Raw genomic sequence first — 14,957 nt, forward strand, 5'->3', positions numbered from 1 at the left:
TCAACCTGTAAGCATGTGTTCCATTTATACTGTTTTTTTTAAAAGGGAGTTTGCTATTGGGACTGTTGTGTACATTCAGAAAAGCATAATTAAGTCTCATTTGGACAGATTGAGTGGGCTTCTTTATTCTGTCTTTGTTTTTCATTGTGCAATTTTGTGAATACATTTTTGTCTGCTTTAAAATCTAGTAGTCAACCTAGATTACCCAGAGAATCTTTCTCTGAGTAATTTTCACTGTACACTTATCGAAACAAATCACAAAGTTACGGTCTAGGCTGCCTGCTTAACAATGGTTTGAATGGTCTGGCCTAGTCCATAACAATAACCAATACTATGTTCTTAATCTTAAATTGTGCCTGAAGCTTCTCAACCTCAGGATGACTTGGTTGAAGGAAGGGCATGATAATTGGCAACTAAATGTTCCAGGGCACAGACACTTCAGGCAGGACAGGGAGGGAAGTAAAAGGGGAGATGGAGTTGCATTGCTGGTCAGGGACGGTATCACGGCTGTGCTAAAGGAGCATATTATGGAGATCTTGGGTAGTGAGGCATTATGGGTGGAGCTGAGAAATAAGAAGGGTGCAGTTACATTGTTGGGGCAGTATTACAGGCCTCCCAAAAGTGAGCGTGAGGTAGAAGAACAAATCGGTAAACAGATTATGGAAAGATGTAGAGGCAATAGGGTAGTTAGATAGATTAGATTATTTACAGGCCCTTCAGCCCAACAACTCTACACCGACCTTCCAAACAGCAACCCACCCAGACCTTCACCTAACACTATGGGCAATTAAGCATGGCCAATTCAATTAACCTGTACATTTTGGACTGTGGGAGAAAACCAGAGCACTCAGAGGAAAGCCAAGCAGACACGGGGAGAATGTACAAACTCCACACAGACAGTTGCCTGAGGTGGGAATTTGCCCGGGTCTCTGGTGCCGTGAGGTAGCAGTGCCACTGCAGTGATGGGAGATTTTAATTTTCCCAACATTGACTGAGATACACTTAGCGTCAGAGGTCTGGATGGGGTAGAATTTATAAGAAGCATCCAGGAGAGTTTTCTAGAGCAGTATGTCAATAGTCCAATGAGGGAAGAGGCCATATTGGACGTGGTATTGGGGAATGAGCCAGTTCAGGTGGTAGAAGCTGCGGTGGGTGATTTCTTTGGGAACAGTGACCACAATTCTGTAAGTTTTAGAATACTCGTAGACAAAGAAGAGAGTGGTCCTAAGGGAAGACTACTAAACTGGTCCAAGGCCAATTATATCAAAATTAGTCAGGAGCTCAGAAATGTGGATTGGGCACAGATATTTGAAGGGAAGTCGACACTTGAGATGTGGGAAGCTTTCAAAGATAGGTTAGAGATAGTGCAGGATAGGCATGTCCTGATGAATGCAAAGGATAGTAAGGGCAAGATTCATGAACCGTGGATGACAGGAGAAATTGTACAACTAGCCAAGAGGAAAAGGGAAGTGTTCATAAGGTCTAGGCTGCTAAGAACAGAACGGGCCCTGGAGGAATATCGGAAGAGTAGGACGTCTTAAACAAGGAATCAAGCAGCTAAAAGGTGTCATGAAGTGGCCTTAGCGAGCAGAATTAAGGAGAATCCCAAAGCATTTTATTCTTATATAAGAAGCAAGCAGGTAACTAGAGAAAGATTTGATCCACTAAAGGATAACGAAGGAAGGCTGTGTGTTGAACCTGAGAGAATGGGTGAGATTCTGAATGATTACTTTGCATCAGTGTTCACTGAGGAGAGGAACATGATGAATGTTGAGATTAGAGATAGAAGTTTGATTAGTCTGGAATACGTTTGCATAAGTAGGGAAGATGTGTTGGGTAGGCTAGAGGTTATTAAGGTGGACAAATCCCCAGGACCGGCTGGGATCTATCCCAGGTTGCTGAGGGAGGCAAGAGAGGAAATAGCTGGGGACCTGACAGATATCTTTGTTGCATCCTTAAATACAGGTGAGGTGCCAGAGGACTGGAGGGTTGCTCATATTGTCCCCCGTACAAGAAGGGTAGTAGGGATATTCCGGGTAACTACAGACCAGTGAGCCTGATTTCGGTGGTGGGAAAGTTGCTGGAGAAGGTACTGAGTGATAGGATTTATTTATATTTAGAAAATAATGGGCTTATCAGTGATAGGCAACATGGTTTTGTGTAGGGGAGATAGTGCCTTACCAACTTAATAGAGTTCTTTGAGGAAGTGACCAAGTTGATAGATGAAAGAAGGGCTGTTGATGTCATAGACATGGACTTCAGTAAGGCGTTTGATAAAGTTCCCCATGGTAGACTAATGGAGAAAGTGAAGTCACATGGTGTGCAGGGTGTTCTAGCTAGGTGGATAAAGAAGTGGTTGAGCAACAGGAGACAGAGAGTAGTAGTTGAGGGAGTTTCTTGAAATGGAGAAAGGTGACCAGTGGTGTTCCACAGGGGTCAGTGTTGGGGCCATTGTTGTTTGTAATATACAAAAATGATCTGGAAGAGGGCACTGTCGGTATGATCAGCAAGTTTGCAGATGACACAAAGATTGGTGGAGTAGCAGAAAGCATGGGAGACTGTCAGAGAATACAGGAGGAGAATTGGGTGGAAAAGTGGCAGATGGTTTTCAATCCAGACAAATGTGAGGTGATGCATATAGGCAATCTAACTCTAGAGCGAATTATACAATGAACGGAAGAGCCTTGGGAAAAAATTGATGGGCAGAGAGATCTGGGAGTGCACGTCTGTTGTACCTTGAAGGGTGCTGCACAGGTGGATAGAAGGCATATAGTATGCTTGCCTTCATTGGATGGGGTATTGAGCATAAGAGCTGGCAAGTCATGTTAAAACTGTACAAGACATTGGTTCAGCCGCATTTAGAATACTGTGTACAGTTCTGGTTGCCACATTACCAAAAGGATGTGGACACTTTGGAGACGGTGCAGAGAATGTGTACGAGGATGTTGCCTGGTACGGAAGGTGCTAGCTATGAAGAGAGGTTGAGTAGATTAGGTTTATTTTCCTTAGAGAAAAGGAGATTGGGGGGGGGACCTGACTGAGGTTTACAAAATTATGAAGGGTATAGACAGGGTGGATAGAGGCTAGCTTTTTCCCAGGGTGAAGAATTCAGTAATGAGAGGCCATGCTTTCAAGGCGATAGGTGGAAAGTTAAAGGGGGATACACACAGCAAGTACTTCACACAGAGGGTGGTGGGCGTTTGGAATGCGTTGCCAGCAGAGGTGGTAGAGGCAGGCAAGGCAGATTCATTTAAGATGTGTCTGGACAGATGCATGAGTAGGTGGGTAACAGAGGGATATAGATGCTTTGGAATTGGGCGACAGGTTTAGATTTGGATTGGCTCAGGCTTGGAAGGCCGAAGGATCTTTCACTAACGATTTGTTTCTCCAAAGACACAATAGAATATTTGGCAGGGATGAAGTGGTCTGTTACGCCCTGACTTCAGCAAAACCCCTTTTTCCCTTTCCGACTCCTTAGTATGGAACACTACTAAAGCCTTTACTGCACATAACATTTCTTTTGATTATTACTTATCCATACCTGCTAGCTGCTTATGGACTACTTCTGATAAGTCTGGAGTAGTCTATCCAAATTGTTAGTGGTAAAGAATGGAGGTGTACTTACATTAATGTGACCTGTGTGATGATTAAATGTGCCAGTCACCACTGCTCCCCTGTAGGACCTCGCATTTCATGCATATGCCTTAGGGAAGAGTATGTCTCTGTTATCGCTGGTATTCAGGCCCTTTGTGGATTGGGTAATAGCACCCACCTTCATTATGAGACCACTCATGGCACCCGGAAGGAACCAGTCTAAGACAATAGCCATAACTCTTTCCCAAAGACCCATCTCTTTCTATTGAACAGCTTTCACCCCAAACGCTTAGGACAGCCAGGAAGTCACAAAGACAGGCCCACTTCTTATTGCCAAGCTCCCTCAATTATCTATCCTATCTATGCTAAACCTGGTTGATTTTTTTAGCTAAGGCAAATCAACCAATTTCCTGGTCTTTAATGAAATAGGCACTCCCTGTGCTGTAGCTGTAGGAACACTTTTTTTTTCCAACCACCGTTCCCTGTCCAATTATTTGGCAATGGGATTGGGACTTCCCTGTCAAACATTCAGTCTCACCCAAGTTCTGTGCAAATTGGAAGAATCCAAAGACTTTGAGCACCACTAAGGCTCACTCTCTGGGGTATGCATTTCTTAGGTTTTTTTTTCTGGAGGAGGGTCTGCAGGAATTAGTAGCCATCAAACCAAAACTATCTAATTTGCAGTCTCACCCGCTTGGGTAATGAGACAACTGCTGCCTTAACAGGAATTAAGGACATGCTTTCAGATTTACACCTATTTTCCCAACAAACCGTTATGCCTTTGACTACAAACTTGCCAAAGAAGGTGGAGTTTGCACCAAAGTCAAAGGCAAATGCATCATGGGATTCACTGACCTTATCAAGAATATCATCAAGCATGTAGATAACATCCGAACCTTCATCAGCCAAATGACTGAGGGCGTGGGATGGGGAGATTGGGATTTTGGCTCATGGTACAACTGGCTGATCAATATGGATTTGTATGCTGTTATTGCTTTAGTTGGTCTTTTTGTTGGCATTGCTATTGTTAAGTATATTAACTTATATTAACTTCTATTGACCGCATCAATTCCACCCAGAAAATGCTTCTTTGCCAATCAGATGAAGGTGAGGAGGCGCCATATACCCCTACTTCCTCCCCAGAGGAAGTATGGCAGTCTCTGGTGTCCATTTGATTGGATTGATCTACTTTATGCCCTCACCACATATGATGTGTTCATTCCACATCTCCACATCATGGGAGATGAGGATCTAAAATCTGGATTTAGGCTGTTGTCAGGACTAATCATTTAATGCATGCTTTTACTCACTACAAAATGGCTTCTTAATGCAAGTAACATAAAATAACATAACAAAATAGCTTCTAGGAGCAATGGCATCTAACTTTGTTGGTCACTGCATTCCTGTACTAATTGAAAGAAATTGGCAAACAATGCCCTGTTCATAGGTTAATTTAACCTAAGTAAGATATGGTATTATGAAAGTATCCTAGACTGGCCTTGGAAGACAGGTGGTGAGAGATAGGGATATGCAAAACAAGCCAGTTCTCAGGAAATATCATTGGCTTAATTTAATGTCTATTTGTCATTTTATTTTATTGGATTAACTTTGAAATTAAGGCTCTTCTGTTTATGAAGAGACCTATAAAAGTTGTCTGTGTTTTAAGCTAATTACATCAATTTTTCCAGAATACATAGAGGTGCTTAACCCCTGTGTTGCTGGATAACCTATGCCCAGCATCATAATAAAGTATTAAATCTTACTGAAATCAGACTGAGCTGCTGGTGTTTATTTGACTGTTCGCAGAGCCGGGAGGACCCTCCTGGGGATCTAGATTTACACTTAGAAGAACCAAATAGTGTAGCCGGTGTTTCCTTGGCCAGGTTAATGTTGATGGATGTGAACAGGGCTGTTATGTCAAAGGAGACCATTATTTCATCCTCTACTATCTTGGTGTCTATGCCTTAGCATCCACGTCACATTCATCAACAAACCCCACAGACAAAACAATGGAACACCCATGGGATCTCTGATATCAGGGTTCTTAGTAGAGGCTGTAATGCAGAGACTTGAACAAACAGCTCTGCTAACCATCCAAACCAAACTTTGGGTCCACTATGTGGATGACATCACTAAACAAAACAAATTAGAGGAAACCTTCAAGACCATCAATAATACCCTTACTGGCATAAAATTCACTAAAGAGGAGGAAAGCAACAACAAACTGCCGTTCTGAGATGTTGCTGTAGAGCGAACAGCCAATGGGGAACTTCAAACCAGTGTCTACAGGAAAACAACACATACAGACCAAATACTGAACAACAGAGGCAGTCATCCCACACCCACAAACGAAGCTGCATTAAGACATTATTTCAACAAGCCACCACACACTGCAGCACAGAGAAAATATGCAGAGCAGAGGAAAATCACCTAAACAGTGTATTCAAAAAGAATGGGTACGCATGAACACAGTCTGCCGATTTCTCAGCAACAAACCCCAACAAGCAGACAAAACACATCCAGAAACCTTAGCCACTCTCCCCTACGTTAAAGACACCTCAAATGACTGCCAAACTGCTCAGACCTCTTGACATCACGGTAGCCCACAAGCCCATGAACACACTAAAACAGCAACTAATGAACTTGAAAGACACTATACACTCAATAAACAAATCTAATAACATTTACAAAATACCATGCAAGGACTGTAACAAATACTGTATTGAACAATCAGGCAGAAAACTAGCCACCAGGATACATGAGCATCAATTAGCCACAAAAAGAACATGACCCACTCTGACTAGTATCCTTATATACAGATGAGGAATGACACCACTTCAACTGGGCAATACATCCATCCTAGGACATGCCAAACAGAGACATGCACAATAATTCCTAGAAGCATGGCATTCCAACTGGCACTTTATCAACAAACACTTTGACTTGGATCCCATTTACCACCCCCGAGAGAAAGAACAGGAAATGATGTCACCACCGGAAATGACATCACCTAACCAAAGAAACCTAAACCCATAGAAAGTGGGTCATGCCATCAGTGCTTCATCTGGAGGCTCATTGATTATGTTACAGTATTAGATTAGATTAGATTTCCTACAGTATGGAAACAGACCCTTTGGTCCAAAAAGTCTAAACTGACCCTCCGAAGAGCAACCCACCTTAACACTATATTTATCTCTGCCTTGTGCACCTAACACTATGGACAATTTAGCATAGCCAATTCACGTGATGTGCACATCTTTTGGGTTTTGGGAGGAAACTGGAGTACACAGAGGAAACCCATGCAGACATGGGGAGAATGTGCAAACTTCACACTGACAGCTGCCCAAGGCTGGAATCGAACCAGGTCCCTGGTGCTGTGAGACAGTAGTGCTAGCTGCTGTGCCATCATAGAATGGTGATGAAAAGTCTGAAAATTAACCTTCCAGCTCAGCGAGCAAACCTACATCCAAAACCTTAACCTGATCTACAAATCTTCTCAAAACTCGCTAATGTTGAAGCCTTCTTTACTTAATTTGAAAAATTGGATAGGCAGATGGAGTGGTCAGAGAATGCTAGTTCAGACTAAGCCAGTAGGCAGAGCCAATGAGGTATTTGCAGCACTGTGAGACAAGATGTCAAGAGATTATACAGATGTCAAACAAGCCATTATGAGCGTGTATGTATTGGTACCAGAAGTGTATAGACAGTGGTTCAGAAACATAAAGAAGGAACCAAGTCAGACTTATGTTGAGTTCAAAAGAATTGAACATTGTAAATTTGGTAGATAGGTACAGGCCATAAATATAGATAAGACCTATGAGGCTCTAAGGTTATTCCGCAGAAGGATTTTAAAAACTCAGTTCTAGAGATGGTAAGAATTCATGTGGATGAACTGAAAGTTCAACAATGAGAAGAGCAGCAGAGATGGCAGATGAATATATGTGGTACATGAGGCAAAGTTCAACTTCTGGCAAGAATTTCATCAAGTGAGGAATAGAAATTGAGAGAAGGGGGAGATCATCCACGACAAAAGAAAGATTAGAGCACACTGGTCATAGTTTACAAAAGGAGGAAAATGAAGCCCAAAAGTGTGGAAAGGAGGTGAATAGCCTCAGGTGTTTTCAATGTAATAGGGTGGAACACAGAAAATTACACTGTTGGTGATTTAGGCACCAGAAAAATGTGTTCGAACTGCTAGAAGGTGGGACACGTAAAGTCACTGTGCTGGTCGTTAAAGAAAGGTGCTGTGGGAAAAGATGTGTTAAAAGAGGCTAAGTCAGTGGCATTAGTGAGAGTAGTAAAGGAAACCCCAAGAAATATTAAGGGACTGCAGGAGAGTGCACAGCCTAGGCAGGGGCTGGGTATTGAGTTAGTGCCCCAGCCCTATGAAGACTTCACATCTTGGGTAAGTTTTACTCAGGAAGAACAGGGGAAGAAAGAAAAGAAGTTATCATTTAGAGATATACAGAATCTAGTTTGTAATAGTAAGAGATGAATGCAATTGCATTCTTTCTGGCATGTTACCCGAGACAGTGGTAATTTGTGAGATAGATGGACAGAAATTTAATGTTCCCTGTGTAAGATCAGGTTGGAGTGTCAAATTAAGATTAGGGAAGTAACAGTGAGAATGATTGACAGAGTGACAGTTCCAGGAATACAAGTTGTTCTTGGGAATGATTTTGCAGGATCCAAGGTGGGAGTGACAAACCTTAATGTGGAGAAGCCAAAGGAAGTCGAGGGAACTGAGGATTTAAAAGATAAAAATATCCTGGAAATTTTCCAGACTGTCTAGTAACCAGATTCCAATATCATAAGTCACAGCAAGAAGCAAAAACTAAAGAGAAAGATGAAGGAGTTGAGGTTCAGTTAGCAGACATCCTGACTTAATGATGCTGTTCCAAAAATGCTTGCAACAGTGTTTCATTCCATAATTTTGTAAGTAAATTCTGTTTGTTTAAAACTTGGTGAACAGACCAGTTGATACACTCTGGGAATATCCACTATACACTTCGCTAAAACAAATGATCATTCAAATATCTTTACCTCTGCAAAACTCATTGAGTTGCAGCAGAAATATGAAAATTTGAAGCAATTTTATCAAAAGGCATAGACAGGGAAAGGGTCTGAATGTATCCCTATAGGACATAGAACTTTACAGTGCAGTACAGGCCCTTTGGCCCTCAAATATTGCACCGACATGTGGAATCAATCTGAAGCATATCTATCCTACACTATTTTATTTTCATCCATATGTTCATCCAATGTGTGTTATTACTTGAAAAATGATATCTTAATGCAGAAATGGAGACCATCACATATTCAAGCAGGTGAGAAATGGGCAGAAATTCATCAAATCGTATTGCCTGTTGGTTATAGAAAGGAGGTGTTGCAAGTGGCACATGAACTACCACGTGGAGGTCATTTGGGAACAGGGAAAACATAGGCTACAATACAAAGACATTTTTACTGGCCTGGACTTCACAAGGATGTAATTGAATTTTGCCAGATGTGTAATATGTGTCAGATAATTGGAAAACCAAAAGCGGTAATAAAACCCGCACCTTTAATACCTATTCTAACATTTGCAGAACCTTTTACAAGAGTCTTAATTGATTGTGTACCCGTCCCTCAAACAAAAAAAGTGGATATCAGTATTTGTTAACAATAATGGATGCATTGACAAGATTTTCCAGAGGCCATTCCATTATGCAATATCACAGTTAAAAGGATTGTAGAAATATTTTACTAGAAATGGACTACAAATAGACATACCATCAGATTAAAGGTCAAATTTCACATCCAAACTATTCAAGGAGGTTATGGACAGCTGAGGCATAAAAAAAAATCGAATCTACTACGTACCATCCAGAATTGCAGGGAGCATTAGAAAGGTGGTGTCAAGCATTAAATACCATATTGAAGTCTTATAGTCAGGACTATCCAGATGATTAGGATAATGGAATTCAGTTTGTACTTTTGGGATCAGAAATGCAGCAAATGAAATGACCAAATTTTATCCATTTGAATTTAGTTTTGGCATGAAGTGAGAGGAGGTTAAGAAGAAATTAGTAAGTCAGAATTCAGAGACTGCACATTTGGACTATGTGTCAAATTTTAGTGAATGATTAAATCGAGCTGGGGAGTTGGTTGAATAGCATTTAAACATATTGCAGCATGTAATGAAACAGGAAGCGGACAAGAAATCAAATTTTGCAATTTTGTGATTGAGGATAAGATACTTCACCACTTTTTCAGTGAAAAATGAAGCAATGGCAGAAGGGTATCATGGCCATGTGGATACAGTGGACACAACAGCAAGAGATGCAACTCTGACATTCATGGGTCTGGTGCATGCAGCAAGGCAGTGGCAGAGGAGAATTGACCCAGCAGCGAAAGATAATGCCTGGACAGTGGTGACTTCAACATTGGTTGAGTCCAGTGTAGATGGTGATGGAGCAGTGGACGACAGATGCCCGTAATGTTAGGTGCATTAGTCAGAGGTAAATGTAGAGGAATGGGTCTGGGTGGGTTGCTGTCCGGAGGGTCGGTGTGGACTTGTTGGGCCGAATGGCCTGTTTACACACTGTAGGAAATCTAATCTAATGTAGATGTGGGTAAGCAATGGTGCAGTAACATACCTGAAATTTATTGAAAAGAAAATCTGAGAAGTGATGTGAGTCTTGAGAGAGGCTGGAAGGAAGATGAATGGGGACACAAAACAAGTCCAAAATCTGTGAGAAGAACTAGAGAAAAACAAGTGTGTAGTGCACATGAAACATACAGAGCAGGTGTACATACCACAGCTTACATCAGAGCAGAGGAAAAAACCATAAGATTCTGAATCGTTTCAAACCCAGCAGTGAAAGGAAGAGATTCAGGACACTAGCATATATTTTAGGATTTATTTTTTCCTTCAGAAACCAGGTGTCATAGAAGAGGAAAGCCAGAAATAATTCATTAAAGTGCCCGACCTGGCCTGAGGACAACAGAGAAAAATAAAAGCGATTGCAATTTTCTGATAGCTAGAAAGAAGTGACAAGGCACAGAACACTCAGCAATGTTACAATCAGTCAAGAAAATTCAGTGATCAGAAAACCTGAGGGCACATTAATATAGAGGGTGAGTGTTGATTGACAGATCGGGGGAACATCAGCAGATAGGGTGACTGCAGGAGATTGACAAGAGGAACATTGACAAAGACACTGAATGTCGAGTGAGGAACCAACAAGAGAGAAAGTGAGAGTGAACATAGAGTGAGACACCAGGTATAACATCAGCATAAAACATAAGGTAAAGCAAAATGTCAGTATAGAAAGTGACAGCATAGTGAGGCCAAACGAACACTAGCAGAGAAAAGGAGTGTATTGAGATGCCACTAGAGCGTCAGTGGAAAGATTGCATGTATAACAGGAGACCAGTAGATACATCAGCACATGAGATTGACAGTGAGATGGATATCAAATAGAAATTCAGCAGATATAGAGAGACATCAAGAAGGGGCAAATTTGAGCATAAATAGAGAGTGTGAGGAGTCAGTGAAAGCTCTAAAGGACCATCATTAGAGATCTTCCGTGCAAAATGAGAATCAAGAGATAAATTAGCTGAACAATTTAGTGCAGGGCAAAAGATTATGAGGAACACCAGTGGAAAGAGTAAGTGCACAATGGTAGACAAGGCAAATCAGCAGAGATGTTGTGTTTGAGAGGCAAAAAGAAACTTTCATAAAGCACATTAGTTCAAATTGAGACCAAGAAGAATATCAGCAGAATGTTAGTATGGACTGAAAAACCAAGAGAGTTTGAGTGTTGATGGAGAAATAATAGAGACCATAAAAAAAAGAGTAAATATAGAGTGTGAGACCAAGAGGAATCAATGGCAGAGAAACACAGTATTGACTGAGAGACAAAACAGAACATCAGCAGAGAGAGTCACTAACAAACAGTTAGCAACCAAAAATTACATTCACTGAAAGAATGGGTCAGTTGTGAGAGATGAATGGAAAAAAAATCAGGTCGTGAGTAATGAATGGATGATCAAGAGAAAAATCAGAAGGGGCATGGAAAATACATTGAGGTAATAAGAATAGCCATTGCAGTTTGAGTGACTGTAAAATGTGATCGATCATGAGCAAAGACAGTGAGTGCAAACTAGCAGATGAAGAGGAACATCAGCAGAGAGATTGAATGAATAGCGAGTGGCATACAATTGTACAAAATGAAGGTCGAGGGAAAGTGAGAGAGACAAGAGCAGTGAAACAGATAATGAAATGAACGATCAGGAGGGAATTCAGCAGGAAGTGAGTGACTGTAGAGTGGAAGACTAGGATGAAAAACCAGCCAAGTGAGTGAACGCATTGTGAGAGACCAAGAAGAACATTAGTAGAGAGTGTCAATGTTGAGACCAAGGAAATCAACAATAGACAGTGTAAGTGTAATGAGAGAGAAAGAGGAACATCAGAGAGATTGAGTGAACACAGAGAGAAAGAGTTTAGACAGTAAGTGTACAGTTTTTAAAAATACTTATACGGTGTAATTGCATAGATTGGAGGATTGCACATTCACTCTGTTTAAAAAATAGCTGGAAGTGAGATTAATACTTACACCACAAAGTGACCTGACATCAATGATGACAACATTTCAGAGAACATAAGAAGAACAACAATTCCTGTTGTTTGAAAAATACATAGATGAATAATTATAAGGCAATTATCAAATAGAAATTCAGCAGAGCAAAGTAGATTTTGGGTAACATGCTGTCAATTACATATGTTTTCAACGGAGGTTTTGTGTTATGTAACCATAGTCTTACCCAACCATAGGGACTGCTCTCTCATTAAAGAGAGAAGTGACTGGTGGTGATTTAACCTGAGGGCCACCAGACCTCAAGCGAAGGAAGAGGCTGAGAAGGCAAATCATTCATGGTAACCTCAAACCAGTGATGGAAACTGAACCCACACTGTCGGTGTCACATTGCACTGCAAATCAACAATACAGCCAACTGAGGTAAACCAAGTCCCCAAAGGAAATGAAATCAAATAATTCAAAGAAGCCTAATGATTAGATTAGATTAGACTAGACTTACAGTGTGGAAACAGGCCCTTCGGCCCAACAAGTCCACACCGACCTGCCGAAGCGCAACCCATCCATACCCCTACATTTACCCCTTACCTAACACTACAGGCAATTTAGCTTGGCCAATTCACCTGACCCGCACAGCTTTGGACTGTGGGAGGAAACCCACGCAGACACGGGGAGAACGTGCAAACTCCACACAGTCAGTCGCCTGAGTCAGGAACTGAACCTGGGTCTACAGGTGCTGTGAGGCAGCAGTGCTAACCACTGTGCCACCGTGCTGGAAAATAAATTCGTGTCCAAATGAAAGTGTCATAATTTTCATATGATATTGTCTAAGGACAGAGAGTAAAGAGAAATGGTGAAGTCTGCAGGGTGGCATGGTGGCTCAGTGGTTAGCACTGCTGCCTCACAGTGCCAAGAGCCTGGGTTCAATTCCAGCCTTGGGTGACTGTTTACGTGGAGTTTTCATTTCTCCCTGTGTCTGTGTGGGTTTCCTCCCACAGTCCAATCATGCTAAATTGCCCATAGGGATGGGTAGATTAGATGTATTATAGGGGCAAATAGGGGAATGGGTATGGATGGGTTACTCTTCCAAGGGTTGTTGTGGACTTGTTGGGCTGAAGGGCCTGTTTCCACATTGTAGGTTGGTGACATTTAGCCAACGATTTGCAATATATATGAATAAGTTGGAAGAATGAAGTAAATACATTCAGCTAAATTTTGTAACCATCACAAAACTTAGGGGGAGAGATAGGTGGCAAGATGGATATAAACAGGTTGCAGAGAGATATTAATTGGTTAAATAAATAGGCAACAAATTGGCAAAATGGAGTATAGTACGTGAATATAAGAAGCTTTTCATTTTGGAAGGCGAACAAAATAAGAGAATAAATATTCAATTTGAGTAAAAAAAACTACATAAAGCTGCAACACAAATATACTTGGTGGAATTTGTGCCTGAACATAAAAAGCTAATGCACATGTGTAGCATCTAATTAGGAAAACTAAAGGCACTTTTTCAAGTGGGTTGATATGTAAGGATAGGGAAGTATTACTGCAACTATGCAAGATGCTGATGAAACCTCACTTAAGTACTATTAAAGGAAAACTGTCATTTCATTGCAGGCAGTTCAGAGAAGGTTTACTTACATGATCTCTCATATAGAGAGTTGTCCTTTGAACAAAAGCTAAACAGATTGGGCATTTACTTATTGGACATTAGAAGATCTCATTGTGACATATTAGTTTCCTCAGGGGAATGACAGGATAAATGCTGAGAGGATGTTTCCCCTCACAGAAAGTCTAATATCAGAGAGCATACTCTCAGAATAAAGGGATGCCAATTTAAGAATGAAGAGGAGTAGATCTTTGTAACTCTTAACATAGAGAGTTGTGGGAGCACAGATTCATCATCCAACAGTTAGATCACAGCGATGAGACACAATTTTACATTGACTTATCTATGATGCTTGATATTTATTTATCTATATATTTCTCAAGCAGGATAGATTCTTGATAAGTGGGGAAAAGCAAGAATCCTGGAGAAAGGGCAGGAAGGGTAATGTAATGAGCGTGTTATGGATCAGGCTAAAATATTTCAAGAAAGTGGCCCAGACTCCAACTTTGCTAGTTGTTTTAAGCAGGTGTAAATGGATATTCTAGGAAAGATGCTGGTGGTCAAACCACATAGTTTTAAGCAAAACGGAATTTATTTACAAGATTACTGAATGAAACACAAACAAAAGAGAACAGAATACCAAAAACCCAAAAGATTATCCCAATTTAATGATGCTGTTCCAAATGCTTGCAACAATCTCCATAAATATCCCTTGGTACAAAAGCTAAAATCAAATATAGGGTCTGACAGGAGAGATTTCAGAAAGAGAGGAGGATAAGCATGGACCTGCTTTTTTGGGACCAGCAGCTTTTACAACTGCCTGATTGCTTTCTGCAAACAGCCAAACCAAACCAACCATAGAAAAGCTGAGCTGGGACAAAATGACCATGACCCTTTCATTGTACAAGTGTTTTTTTTATTTGAAAGCCTTTTGCCTGAGGCACGATACTAAATCATGGAGGCTATAAACAGGGCAGATAGAGGGTGAGGGGTTCAATAACGAGAGATCACACATTCAAGATGAGAGGTGAAAAGTTTAAAGAGGGTATAAGCGGCAAGTACTTTACACAGAGGGTGGTAGGTGCCTGGAATGCCAGCAGAGGTAGTAGAGGCAGGCACAGTGGATCCATTTAAGGTGCATCTGGATAGATGCATGAGTAGATGGGGAGCAG

The sequence above is a fragment of the Hemiscyllium ocellatum genome, chromosome 24 (assembly GCF_020745735.1).
Source record: "Hemiscyllium ocellatum isolate sHemOce1 chromosome 24, sHemOce1.pat.X.cur, whole genome shotgun sequence".
NCBI classification, from domain to species: Eukaryota; Metazoa; Chordata; class Chondrichthyes; order Orectolobiformes; family Hemiscylliidae; genus Hemiscyllium; species Hemiscyllium ocellatum.